The sequence below is a fragment of the Magnolia sinica genome, chromosome 19 (genome assembly GCF_029962835.1).
Source record: "Magnolia sinica isolate HGM2019 chromosome 19, MsV1, whole genome shotgun sequence".
NCBI lineage: Eukaryota > Viridiplantae > Streptophyta > Magnoliopsida > Magnoliales > Magnoliaceae > Magnolia > Magnolia sinica.
In genome coordinates this window covers 34297398-34313035 of record NC_080591.1, presented here as the reverse complement: position 1 = coordinate 34313035, position 15638 = coordinate 34297398, and positions in this window count along the sequence as shown.

Genomic DNA, 15638 nt, shown 5'->3' with positions numbered 1-15638 from the left:
AGTTGCTAATCCCCATCCCCATAAAATCTAGAAGCCGATTAGGTATCACCCGGGTAGGTAATGGACTTGCTGTTGAAGACGCCACCAAGTTCTCTGAACCCCATCATAATGTATGTGTTGTATCCACACTGTTCATCAATCCGGAGAGATCATTTTAGGCAATGATCCAAAGAATGAGGCAGATCAAAATCTGGAGTAAACCCCACCATAGAAAACAGTGAGAAGAGTGACATCCACCCTTGAAATCTTCCCTAGTCCACCGTGATGTTTATTTGAGATCCAACATGCTCATGTGTTAACGCAGGCATGAAAAAAATGGAAAACACGAGTATCAGCTTGATCGAAAACTTTTGTGGCCTTTGGAAGTTTTTAACCATGGGGTCACTTTCCCCGTTATTTTTTTCTGGTGAGGCCCACTTGAGCTTTGAATCTGACTCATTATTTGATCATGCCATAATATGATCTCTCCAATGGATGGACAGTCTGGATACAAAACATGCATTATGGTGAGCCCCACGTAACTGGGTGACATCATTTCCGCATTGGGTCTCCTGCTCAACCCGTCAGTAGCAAATCCGCGTCTCATAACGGACGCCAATTACATTTAAATAATGACAATGTCAGTAGGGAGTCTTTAGGGGAAATGGATTGGGTACTACCCCTGCCACCGGCACGGTGGCTGTTGTTCGGTGCTCTGCAGACCCCACTGTGATGTATGTGTTTCATTCATGCCATCCATCTATATTTTTAAATCATTTTAGTATATGAGACCAAAAATTAGAAGAATATAAATCTCAATGGACCACACCACAGGAAAACAATAGTGATTAGATATCTACCATTAAAATCATCCTAAGGCCCACTGTACTGTTTATTTGTCATCCAAGATGTTGAGTGGGTCATAGAGACCTAGATGAAGGAAAAAAATAAAGATCAACTTGATTTGAAACTTTTATGGCGCCGAAAAGTTTTGACTAGTCGACGTTGATTCGACACTATTTCCTATAATGTAGTCCACTCGAGATCGGGATATACCCCATTTTTTGTCTCATACCATAAAATGATCTAGAAAAATAAATGGGCGGCATGAATGAAACACATACATCATATGAGGCCCACATAGCACCTACCACACTGGCCTGTGTCAGGGGGAGTAGCCAATCCGTTCCGACTTAGGGTGCTGAAGAGACGTCACTATGTTGCGTGGCCCTACCACAATGTCTGCGTACTCAAGTGACGTCACTAAGTTGTGTGGGCCCTACCGTAATGTATGCGTTGTATAAACAGTGTCCATCTATTTGAAGAGATCATTCCATGGAACGAGACAACTAAAGAAGCAGATCCAAAGCTCAAGTGGAACCCACCATAAAAAACAGTGGAGACGGTAACATGCACCGTTTAAAACTTTTTAGGGGTGATAGAAGTCTCTTATAAAGCTTATATTTGTATTTTCACTTCCTCTATAACTATGTTAACTTACGAACAGATTGGATCTCAAAAATACATCATGGTGGGGCCTAGAAATGTTCCAACGGTGAGTGTCACTGCACCCACTGTTTCATGTGGTAGGGTCCTCTTGAGCTTTAGATCTACCTCGTTCTTTGTTTCATGCCATAAAGTGATCAATGAATGGACGGTATGGATACAACACATACATCATGTGGGCCCACATAGCATAGTGACGTCACTTCAGTGGCCAAATGCTACTGACGTTGTCGGCATATAACCCGCGTCTCCGGGTAACGGGCGCGGATTGGGACAGGTGAGGCTCCGATGGCGATTGAGGGAGAAACGGATTGGCTACTCCCCCGCCACCAGCCAGTGGCTGGTGGTCGGTGCTATGTGGGCCGTACCATGATATGCGTTTTTCAGCTATTCCGTCCATCCATTTTTCTAGATCATTTTATGTTATAAGAAGAAAAAATGATGTATATCGCAATCTCAAGTGAACCACATTATAGGAAACAGTGTTGAATGAGCGTCGACCATTAAAAGCCTTTTGGGGCCATAAAAGTTTTGGATCAAGCTGATCTTTGTTTTTCCCCTTCATCTAGGCACTTATGACCTAATCAACAGATTAGATGTCAAATAAACAGTACAGTAGGCCTTAGAAGGATTTTAATGATGGATATCCAATCACTATTGTTTTCCTATTGTGTGGTCCACTTGAGATTTATATCCCTCTAATTTTTAGTATAAACTCATAAAATGATCCGTAAAAATGGATGAACAGAATGGATGAAAAACATACATCATGGTGGGGCCCACAGAGCACTGATCATGAGCGTGGGGCCATGGCGGGGGAGTAGCCAATCCGTTTCCGATCGAGGGGCCACCGTGGTGCATTAGTTTTATCCACACCTTCAATCCATTTTTAAATATCATTTTAGATTATTAGAACAAAAATAAATCAGATCCAGCACTCAAGTGGACCACACCACAGGAAGTAATGATCGTAAGAAGCCCACCATTGAAACCTTCTTAGGGTCTACACGTGTCACTTATTTTCCATCCAACCTGTTGATATGGTCATATACACACCTTGATGAAGTGAATATATATATATATATAGAGAGAGAGAGAGAGAGAGAGAGAGCAGTGGTCTCCTACGAACCGTAGCGCGTGAGACTTCGTGCGCACTAAGGCCGGCTTAATTAGACAGTAGGTTGAGGGTGGACCCCATTGTGATTCCTTTGTGACATTCATTCCAACCATTATCTGCCTTGTTAAAATTCATGCACGGTAATGAAAAATTTATGCGTATGTACTATTTATGTGACCACACCACATGAAAATGTAGTTATTGAACGCCCACCATTAAAAGAATTTTAAGGACTACAAAAGTTTTAGAATAAGCTGATATTTGTGTTTCCCTTCATCTAAGTCTGTATGACATAATCAACAAGTTGGATATCAAATAAATGTTATAGTGGACCCTAGGAAGTTTTTAATGGTCAACGTTTAATCACCATTTTTTTATGTGGTATGGTCCACCTTAAATTGGATCTAACTCATTTTTTGAGCTCATGTCATAAAATGAGCTAGCAAAGTGGATAGACTTAGATAAAAACACAAGGATCATTGTGCAGGCCACGAGCTTGCACAACCAATAACAAGGTCTATATTGGCGAAATTGGATTGCGTACTAAGTTACTCAATATACTCTTATTTTATTGGGTAAACTCATTTGGGACCACCTTGAATGTATCTGGTCTATGTGGTCTATCCATGCCATCCATCCATTATTTCATCTAATTTAAGGAGTTGAGCTTAAAATTGAAGCATATCCAAAGATCAAGTGGATCATACTACAGGAAACGGTGGGGATACTGATTTCCACTGTTGAAACCTTTCTAGATCCCACAATGATGTTTATTTGTCATCCAACCTGATAGTAAGATCTTAAAGACATAGATGAAGGGGAAAAAAATCAATCATAAGCTTGATCCAAAACTTGCATGGCCCTTTACAATTTTTAATGGTAGACATTCACATGCATAATGGAATCCACGTTCTACTGGTCCTGCCATCTTATGCTAATAGGATGTGTTGGGGATGCCCACCTTGATGTGTATGTGAAATCCACTCTAGCCATGAGGTGGGTGATAAAAAATTATTATTAGGGATCAAACATCAGCATGATCTGTAATTTAGTTAGGGCACATTAATGGAAATAGTGTGGGAGGATGCTTACCATCCAAATTAATTCATTTGTTGTAGCCCACATAAATTATATATGTGCCTAATTTTTTTATAACCATGCATGAATATTCATGAGACAAGTAATGGTCGGAGTGCATCATGGTGGGGCCCTTCAAAAATTCAAGGGTAAGTATTTCCTTCTCTCACTTTTTCCTTTATTGTGGCCCACCTAAATCATGAGTCTAATTGGGTTTTGAATTATGTGGCTAAATTTTCATCACAGACCTTGTGGTCATAGTAGATTTCACGAAATTATTGTGTTGGGCCCACCCCTAGCCTTTTTTCTTTTTTTTTTTTAACACACACACACACCCCCCACACACTCACGCCGTAGTGGGCTTTCACCACCGATGGATACTCGAACCCTTGACCGAGTGTTGAAACTCCCGGGAGTCTACCACCCAAGTAAGAGCAACAATCCGCCCACCCCTAGCCTACAAGTTAGTAAGCCGGCCTTGATGTGCATGAAGTCTCTTACGGCCTACGTGAATGCCTTAGTGTGCACGAAATCTCGTGCGGTGCTATTTGGAGACCACTGCTCTCTCTCTCTCTCTCTCTCTCTCTCTCTCTCTCTCTCTCTCTCTCTCTCTCTCTCTCTCTATATATATATATATATATATATATAAAACTTATGGAAAATTTTCAACGGTAGAATTTAATCCCCACTGTGGTCCATTTGAGCATTACATATTTTATATTTTTGGGATAAAAATCTAAATTACATGAAAAAGTGCATGGATGGTGTGGATTAAAATCATATATCACGGTGGCTACTCAGTGGCCCTCGGAGCCGGCACCTGTCCCGAGCCTGGAACAGGCGGGGTAGTACCTAATACGCGCCCTGGGTAACAGCGTAGTGGGCGTTACCCTACAGTGGACCCATCTTAATGATGTGTTGTATATCCACGCCGTCCATCCCTTTTTACACCCTAGTATTATAGTACGTGTTCCCAAAAATTAAGCAGATCCATATCTAAGGTGGATCACACCACAGGAAACGGTGGTGATTGAACGCCCACCATTAAAAACTTCTTAGGGCCCATAGCGATTCCCAACACAATGCGTCATTTCCATCCAACCCGTTGATAAGGTCAAACAGATATGGATGAAGTGAAAACATAAAGATAAAGCTTGATCCAAAACTTTTGTGGCCACAAAAAGCTTTTAATTGTCATTTTCCATTGTTTCCAGTGGTGTGATCCACCTGATATTTTGATCTACTTAGGTTTTGGGATCCCATTCTAAATTGATATGAGAAAACGGATGGACGGCATGGATATACAAAAAGTTTATCAAGGTGGGCCCCCGGATAACACCTAATCGGCTCCCCTAGAATCTTCATCTGGCCCCACTCGTGTCTACCTTTCAAAGCTGTGGGCAGCATATCATGTAGTATGTTTTGCTTAGATGCTAAGTAAACTGATAATAAAAATAAAAAAATAAAATTGCTTTTCAACTGTAGTGTGGAAACAAAAAGTCCCATGACAAGGAAGCACGTGGGACCCACACGTGTTCGAAGACTACAGTAGCCGCAAGTGGAATAAATATCAGCTTTCCCATCGATGGAGTTATTTGATAATCTAATTGAACATATTCAATTTACATGCGTACTTAAATAATGCAAATTGCATGACCTACCATGGGTGGGTCTACATCTAAATCTGATCGATTGAAGCGCTTGGAACAGAATCTCACATTTATGGATTTTTTATTTTTTATTTTTTCTTTAAATTGGAACCAGCGATTAGTTTTCATTTCAACCGTCCAGCAAATGTCCACTGTCCACCAATCATAGAGACTTTTCCCTTATGATCAATCTAAAATATGGTGTGACGTATGAGAAGTTAAGAAAGCATGCGTGTGACAATCAGAAGCGGATTGACCGGTGTACCACACACCAGCTCCGGTTTATTGACATCAGCAAGTTCTGTGGATCCCATTGTGTTGCATGGGTTATATCGACTGTCCATCCATTTGGTAATCTTGTCTTAAAGCTTAGGCTGAAAAGTAAAAGAACTATCTAAAGATCAAATGGACCACCACAAAAAAAATAATAATAATAAATATAAAAGTGAGGGATTGAACCATTTACCATTAAAATCCTTTTGGAGGTTCACAAAAGTTTTGAATCTTTATGAAATTAGCTTTTCCATTTCATTTATATATTTTTGACCGTAGTAACAGATTGAAAAATTAATATTATAAAAGGCCCTATAAATTTTTTAACAGTGAAAATCATTATCCTCGCTCCTATTTCTGGTGTGGGGACATTATCAATTGTTTGTCTCATATTCTAAAATGGTGAACGATATGGATATGTGAACTGCTCGTGCAACTCAGAGCTCATCAAGTGTCGGTGCCTGTCTTTGCACCACACTTATCCATATTAATAAAAAAACTATTAGCAACCTAACATATTAAGTATTTTTCTTTTTATAATCATGTAATGATTATAATAAATACTTTAAATATTTTATTCTAAGAAATTTTCCAACTATGTCACTTAAAAAATGTCAAGCTCTGAAAAGGGCTGAGAAATTGCCAAACTCATTACAAAACACGTGATCACACTGATGGGATGCGGATTGCGCGGTGGGCTTCACACCACGGAACTCACTGGTGCATAGACGTCACCAGGTTTCGTGGCCCATCATGATCTGTGTTATATCCACATTGTCCATCCATTTGCGGGATCATTTCATGACATGGGCTCAAAAATGAGATTGGTTCAAAGCTAAAGCGAACCGCATGATGAAAAGAGGAGGGATTGAATGCATACCATTGAAAACTTCAAAGGCAGCATAGAGGTTTTGGGTAGAATTTTTAGATGAAGGTTATAATTATGTTTTCCTTTCGTCCATATCTGTGCTGCCTTACGGACAGGTTGAAGGATAAATAAACATCATGGTGGGTAGCATTGACCACGCTACTTTTTATGATGTGGTAATTTTAGATCTGTTTTTGTTTTTTTCATGGCTTAAACTGATCTCGTGAAATATATGAACGGTGTAGATACCACATATATATCATAGTAGGGCCTATAAATTCTAGTGACATCAACACACTTCAGAGGTGCAGGGGCACACCACACAATGCGCCTCCAAATCTGTCCTGCCGCCTATGAAAGGTTGCTACAAGTACCGAGAAGCCATGTGAGGCTTCTGGATGGGGCCCACTGTGAAGTTTTTTAGAAATCCAACCCGTCCATCCGTTTTTTGAACTCATTTTAGGACATAAGACCGAAAATTATTAGGATCCAAAACTCAAGTGGGCCATACTAAATGAAACAGTGTGGAAAGGAATTCCTACCGTTGAAACCTTCCCAGGATCCACCTTGATGTTTATATTCCATCCAAACCGTTTATAAGGTCATTTTCACTGAGATGAAGTGAAAAAGCCAAGAAATTAAACCGATACAAAACTTTTGTGGCCATATAAATGCTTCAACGGTGGTCACTAAATCCCCACAGTTTCCTCTCGTGTGGCCCAAATGAGTCTCTGATCCTCCTCATTTTCGGTCGCATGTCCTTAAATGAAGTCTAAAAACGGATGGACAGAGTGGATTTCTTAAAAACGTCGTAGTGGGCCCCACACAAAATCTTGCGCAGGAACTTCCTGCGAAAGGCTTTCGCAGGAAATCCGCGTCCCCTATGAAAGGTTGCTACAAGTACCGAGAAGCCATGTGAGGCTTAACGTGACTTCCGTATGACATCATTATATACATGGGAAGCTGGAGCGGATTTCATAACCAAGCCTTTTGCAGTGAATTTACTAGGCTGGATAGCTACCCGAGGCCACCGCCCTGCTGGTGAGAAATTCATCCCGTCGTGTAAATGTCAGTTTTACGAGCTCATTTATAGCCAGGCAACTAAAAATCAGTTGGATTCAAGGCTCAACTAAGCCATGCCAGAGGAAATAATGGAAAATGAACAACTAGCTTTGAAACATCTATACGGCCACAAAAGTTTTACACCGTTCATACTGAAATCTTGACCACCCTTTACTCAATACTGAAAACTTGAAATTGACCCTGGTCCTGCACAGAAAGGTGAGCAAAGGAGGCCCTGACTTAAACAGGAGACCCTCCGATACCTAAGTCAGGCTAAGGATTCTGGGTCTAAGTTGATTAATATACAGAGAGGGTACTCGATATTGCGTACCTACTGCAATGGGGTCTAGTGGTATTTATACATGTGGATAGAATGGATCGTATCTGTTAATTTCGACATGATTTACTCAATCATGCAGATATTGTAATCGTGGAGATATTATCCGCAATCTTCGGGTCGTGTAGCATATCGTGTCTTAAGAACGCGTATCCCTGGGTGAGATCTTCGGTCATGCCCGTATTTAAGTTAGTCTTCCGGCTCGACACTCGGAGTGTCCTCACCCTGGCTCGGCCTCATCCTGTCCAGACCTGAGGCCGAATACTAATATTCGGAGAGTCGAATAATTTTTCTCGGACTTGGATGTATGTATAGCTTGGCTGTTTCGCCAATGTGAATTATTGGACAAGGATCATAGCTCGGAGTCGTGATTCATTGGTAGTAGACATGGCCACACTGAACCTTCATAGCCTTATGAGGTCTTCCCTCTGAGCTCCGAACTTTGTAATCAGCTTGACTTGTCGGATCACATTTCCTAGTAACAGAAATCCCCTACTCTCTTGGTTCAAGCTTGGACTTAGAGAGTAAATGTCTGGGAAACGAGACGACGCCTCCATATCTCGGCTCATAATGTCGATTGAGATGATCGGAATGCAATTACTGCATTGTCTTACTTCGGGTCACGCTTGCTTGTGCGGGGGCTGCAACCCTTCGGATTTCGACCTCTAGACGAAGGACGCGTGGCAATGGTTACGATTCGCAATTGGTGGAGCGAATGAGACGATGTCACGTGCCCATGGGGAGGCAAGAGGCCGCGTGCAACTTAAATTGCATTTAATGTTGAGATGATTTTGTCCTCGGAACGTGGACTCGGAAGTATCTTCTTTCTCCGCGTGTCCCTTGGCGTCAGCGCTGAGGCGCCTTAACTTCGAGGACAGTTGCCTGCAATGATGACGCTGAGTAATGTGGTGTGTGTGGCGGGTATATAAACCCCTCCTGTTCTCGTTCATTCACTTTTTGCATCTCTCGCTCCCTCGCTTTCCATTTCCCTTGCTTTTTTCTTTCAAATCGCCTCCATTGAAAAAAGGATTTTCGTCACCGGATAAAAGGTTTCCAACAATCGGAGAAGGGATTCTGCTCAGAGGAAGCCGCCAGAGTTGGAAAAATTTCTGCCGGAGAAAATCACCTGCAGCGCTGTGAGTCTTCCATCACTTAAGACTTTTTCTTTACATAATGTCGAGCAACTCTGATGAAGTGGAAGAGGTCCGAGGAGCTGGTTCTGACTCCGGACCAGAGACCACCGGCTCAGGGCCTGGAGACTCCGAAGGCCCTTTTGAGGCCATACCACTTAGCACCTCCACCCAGAGAACCGTGATTCAGAGGGCCAAAGGCTGTGGCAAGAGGCCGAAGAGGGCTCTAGAGGTCCTGCGGGGCGGTCGAAGGCAGGCCCATCGGGAGGTAGGCCGAAGCCGTTGGTCCCTGGGGGATCGATACTGGTTGAGTCCTAGATGACCCAACTCCGCGAAGATTATCAGATTCCCAACTCGATGCATATCCGAACCCCTACCCCCATAGACCAAGCGGGCCTTCTTGCTGAGGGAGGGATTGCCATCTTCACCAGTGCCCTTCAGTGCGGGCTTCAATTCCCTATCCATCCATTCATGCGCGAACTAACCGCACAACTGGGAGTGGTGACGGGTCAGCTGTTCTCAAAATCCTGGAGGATCCTCATCTCCACCCTTATTCTCTGGCATTGGATGAAGAGCCAGAGGCTTTATATATGGCCAAGTACGACAAGTCGGAGCCAGCCTGTGACTACTTCTCGGCTAGGCCTTTATGCGTCCCGGGTCTGGTAACCCAACTTCCTACTTCCAACAAGGACCGGAAAGGGAAGTGGTTCTGGGCCTCGGGGGAATGGGAGACCCCTGCCTCTGAGTTGGATGGACTACGTGTTCAGGTCCCCACCAAGTTTGCTAACCCAGGTTGGGCACTTCTTTTCGTTGCACTGTATGCTTGATTTGTCATTTTGTGTTTTAACTCGAGCACTGCCTCTGCTTGCAGTTCAGCCGAAAGGGGCCCCAGACCTCTCTCCTCTCCAACAATAACAGGTTGGCCGAGCTAGATTGCTCGCTGGGGACCAACACGTTTGGTTCAAACTCATCAACGGGGAGAACTTGGTGTCGTCTGGTTTCTGCAAACTCGAACCCACTCTCTTCACTTTGGTTAAGTGGGGTAAGGGTCCTCAGAGATTATTTGCTGACATTCAGTAGATTTTACTTTGGCTGATTTCCTTCTTTTTTTTTAGCAGGAATGGAGACAGGTGGCTTAAAGAGGAGGAGGCCTGTTGTACCGCGCCCTTTGATGGACGTTGTCCTCTCATCCGAACCGAGGACAAAAGTGACGCCGAAGAAGAGAACGACTTCTGAGGTTAAGCCTATTCTGTCTGCAGCTATGACCTTCTCTGCTCCCAGGACTGAACCTTTTCCGGTTGCAGCTATGACCTTCTCAGTCGAAGCCATGCCTGCCACGGTCCTGGCTGAAGCTGCACCTACACCTGCCACGGCCTCAATCCCTGATCCCAGAGTGTGGGCTCCTGAGGCCCCGTCAGAGTTGAGTCTATCACCATCTCGACGTCGACTCTAGAGGAGCAAGCCCTCGAGGTTCCTCCTTCAGTCCTTACAGGTCCCCCTGGGTTAGGGAGAGAGGTGGTCGGGGAGACTCTTGATGCTGATGTCTTCGCACAATCTGTAGCCCACCGCGCTGCTGTTGAGGTTAAGCTCTTAGCCGGTCGAACCGACGCCCTAGTCGGATACACTGCCACGCCCGAGGCGGCTGCTCAAGCTTCTGTGACCAATGGGGTCGGAGGAGCTTCTGAGCCCACTTCAAAGACTTTACCTCCTAGTTATCACATGACTTTGTTGAACCCTTAAGCGGCCAAGCATGTGTTAGAGTCGAAGATAGCTGACACGCTCTCCCGAAGCCATGTCAAGTTCATGAACGACCACGCAGTGGCCTGTTATCAGTTGTTGTCGATGATGGTGGAAGTGAAGGAGAGGTTGAAGGAGATGGATCGGCTAGAGGTGGAGAAGGTCGAGCATGAGGAGCAGAAGGCTGAGCACGAGGCACAGAGGGCCGATCTCTAGAATCTTTTGGAGGCTCGGTTATGGAGCGAGAAGAGTTGTGGAGGGCTATTGATGAAGGCCGAATGAGGGAGTTGAAGCTCCAGGGTGAGGTCAATCCACTCCAAGCTTGCTTGGATATGGCCAATCCCAAAGTCGTGCGCCTGCGGGAGGCAGTCGAGCACTTGAAGGCCTTGGTCGAGCAAGCATAGGGGGACAACAAGCAGCTGACAGAAGACCTTAAGAGGTAGCAAAGCAAAGCCGCCGATGGGTTAGCTCAATAGTGGACCGTTCTTGAGGCCGCAACTGTTTTGGAGCAGGAGAGGCTGCGAAGGAAGTTCGAGGCCCAAGCGATCTCTCAAACTGCCGAGGCAGTGGAAGCGTACAAAGAGTCGTTGGAAAGGGCCGAAGAGTTAGACAAACTGTATCTCTTTGGCTACAACACCAGTTTCGACACTTGCCTTACTGAGGTCCAAAAGCTCCACCCGACCATCGACCTTGATGTTCTTGCTGCGGACGAGGCCGAGGATGCTAAACCTAGGAGTAATACATTCAAATTTAAGATGGCTTGAGTCTCCACATGAATGACAGATAGAAGTAGCTTTTGTTTTACTTTCTGATGCAGTTAATTTCTTAATCATTAGTGCTGCATTTTTAGGACTTGATTTGACTTTTTCATATCACAATCCACTCTTCTCTTTTCCAGGTTTTCCCATCCTTAAGAGTCTTTCTAATTTTTCACTACTCTAAGAGAATTTGTAATTCAGTTCAACAGACTTCCTAGATTGTTCTGCATCAAAGCTAAGTGTGTGATTTTCATTCTTAAGATGCATATTTTCATCTTTCAATAGTTCAATCTGTTTAGACTCATCAGATTTAAGGGATAAATTAATTCTTTCCAGCTTATCATTTCAAAGTGGTATTGTTGAACTTGAAGATGATTGATCAAGTGTGTATTGATCTCTAAAGTTTTATCTAAATCCATCTGCAGCAACTAGTTTTAGTTTCATTCATCCCAAGTGTTTTAAAGATATGGATGCTATGTGTATAAAGTTGATTATAGGTATCTTGTAATTTATCCTTCTCTTTCTCTTCTTTTTCTTTCTCATCATCTAATGGAAATGTCTCTTCAATTTGAGGTTCATTAATTTCCTCAAGTATCACTGGAATGTTTGTAGATGTGGAGGCCATGAGTATTTTTAAGGACTTTTGGTCTCCATCACTTTCTGAATCATTGAAGTCTGAGTTTGATTCTTCAGTGTTATCCCAGGTAGCGGGCATGGCCTTTCCTTCGATTTTTGTGTTGGGGCATTCAGTGGACAAATGTCTAAATTTCTTACAGTTTTAACACTAAGGTTCTTTGGACTTTTTAGAAGGTTTGCCTATATTGTGCTTGTTATCTATCTGTTTTGAAATTTTTTTTGAACCTTTGAGCCAAGAGAGCTACTTCCTCATCCTCATTATCCTTTTCACTTTCCTTTTCCTCATTAGTGGTGTGCTTTAAAGTTTTGAGGACAATATTTTTGGGTTTAGGAGTTTGCTTGAAGTGTAGTTCAAATGTTTGTAGGGAACCTACTAGTTATTCTACTTTTATTTCATCCATGTTTCTACACTCTTCAATGGTTGTAACTTTCGAGTTGAACCGTTCTGATAAGGATCTCAAAATTTTCCTACATATTTTCAGGATCGGAAATTTTTCTCCTAATCCACCCATAGAATTGCAGATGATGTTCAATTTTGTAAAGAATTCCATGAAGGTCTCATGCTCTTCCATTCTGAGACTTTCAAAATGTGATGTTAGGAGCGCAGTTTGAATCTTTTTACTATGTTGGTTCCCTCATGAGTTGTTTCCAACAAGTCCCATGCTTCTTTAGAAGTTCCACACATACTGATCTAATTAAACACTTCTTGGGACACAGCATAGTAAATGACATTCATTGCTTTTGCCTCTGCAGTCTGTTTTTCTTTGTCATAAGTAGACTACAACTCTTTGGATTTTGGTTTGGATATGGTTGTGCCATCATCACGTACTACCTGATCGGTTGGAGGCACTTATTCGTTTTCAACAATGTCCCAAACATCATGATCCAAAGATCTCAAAAAGTAATGCATCCTAGCCTTCTAGTAAGCATAGTTTTACCCATCAAATACAGGAGGTCTAGTCATAGATGAGTCCTCTCCTTTAGCCATATTTTTAACTTCAGTCAAGATCGCTCTTTAGGCGGTTAAACCCTTAAGAGAGATCCTCTCTGATACCAACTGAAATTGCGGTAATGACTGCACTAGTAGAACTAGGAATAGGTCAAAGTGTCTTGGGGGGGGGGGGGGGGGGGGGGGGGGGGGGGGGAGGTGAATAGGACTTTATACAATTTTATGATGATTTAAAATCCCATTATCATAATCCTAATTTAACAAGCAACTATCAAGATGACCCTAATTTAACTCTAATGGCTTCCAAGCCAAATAAAGGATCCAGTCATAAGACTATCTAGTATTTAAAGAGTATTCAATCTTAGTCTATAATGAATGAACAATGCGACTGTGTGTGTAATGTGATTCTTATCAGTTAAAAATAATTATGTTAGCAAGCTTTATGAGAACATTTAAAGTAAACACAAACAGTAAGGCAAAAATATCAATCCCAAACACATTCATTTATAGTGGTTCGGCTACGTGCCTACTCCACTTCCGGCGGATGCACTCAACCCTTGAGTGTACCGGATCTCACTGAAAGAGGTTTTAAATCAAGTTTACCTCTAACCTTCACAACCTACACAAGGTCGACTCTAGTACCTATACAAGGAACCTAGACACAAATTTATGCCTTATACAGGAGCAAGGGTCAACACACAGCACCTGAGTTTTATGCTCTACACATGAGCAAAGGATTCACACAAGGAACCTAACCTTTTAGGCCACACAGGCCAAGGATCCACACTAGGAACCTAACTTTTCGGCCACATAGGCCAAGGACCTAAGTTTATGCTTTACAAGATCAAAGATCAACACACATCACTCACACGTACTCTCTCGTCGGAGGCCTCCTCTGAGGACTTGAAAGGGGTGAGAACCACCTGTGACTAAATCCTACACAAAGGAATGATCAGCAGGGTCTTTGGACTCTAATGACTTATAGATAAGTAGATGAGCCCCATTAAGCACATTGATGAAGAAGATCTCCTCCTTTGATGACGAAGAATCTTCAGCTCACTTGAAGCGTAACACTGATGATACTTCGATGCATGGCGACGGGTTGAGTCAAGAAGGTTATGTTAGTAATTATTTTATTAAATGATAATCATTGAAGAGACAGAGTAATTCCAAGATCTTAGGCATTCAAGGGATCCCATCTCAATGATTTTTCATTAAGGTGGTAGCTGGAAGATCCTTAAATGTGGAAGTTCATTCACCAATCCACTCTATTAAATGTCAATGATGAGGGTGAATTAAGGAATGAACTCCCATGAGAAAAAAAGGACTTAGGTTAGAGGATATGTAGTTACTCTCTCAAAATTCTCTCTCTTTTTCTCAGTACAACAACCAAGAACAAGCTCTCCTTAAATAGGCAAAAAGATCCAACGGTAATAAAATAGTTAGATTTTTGATAGAGTTCGATATCACCGAACAGGCTTCGATATCATCGAATGTATACTTTCGATGATGTCGAAGGTCCGTTCGATGATACAAACTCAACTGTTAAACGCAACTGGATCTTTTTTACCAAGGCTCGATGATATCGAACATGCTTCATTGGCATCAGAATTTGAACTCCGATTTCATCGACACACGGTTCAATAACTCGACAATAAATACATGAGAGCAGGCTGGACTTGAAACTGACCGGCTTTGATATTATCGAGCCTCCCTCGATATCATCGAATTTCAAATGTCGATGATATCGATACCTAGTTCGATACATCGATCTTTTTCAAAAGATTTTCCTGTAAACTCACTAGACAATCCTTTATCCGATTTCGATGCTATCGACCTGTTTTTAATATTATCAAAATTTGAATATCGATATTATCGAGAGTGTCTCGATTCTTCAAACATATCCAGAAGATTTTCCCAAAAGCACGCTGGACTAATTTGGTCCAAATTTGATATCATCGAAGCTCTGTTGATATCATTGAAATTTGAGTTCCAATGACATCGAGGCTTGCTTCGAGATATCGATAAATATATGGTTTGCCTTAACAGCACGCTGGACACAAACTAGCCAGTTTGATTATGTCGAGCTATCTTGATGTTTTCGGTATTTGAATGTCGATGATGTCGAAGAGTCCATCGATTCATCGAGAATGTTGTCCAAGGATCAAGTTGGTTGTTGGACACAAGATGTCCTCAATTCAATGATATCGAGTACTTTCCGAGGACATCGATAACAGGTGTTTGATCACATCGATGTGATATCAATACATCGAGAAAGGTTAAAAACTTAGAAATTTTCCTATTTTGCAAGATATACTTAAACACCTTAGTTGTTTTACTCATTTTAAGGTTTTATATACTTGGGGGTTTTGGGACATGGGATGTGAGGCTAAGTTTACCTTTGACGAGTTCAGAGAACACATCCAGTTGAGGCAGACACTTGAATGATCTTCCTGTGGAGCTCACTTGACTTGCTGACTCAACACTCACGCTAATTAACAAACCAGGGCACTTTCACCTTTCTCTTTTTCTTCTTTTCTTCTTTTACTGAGAATTTTCT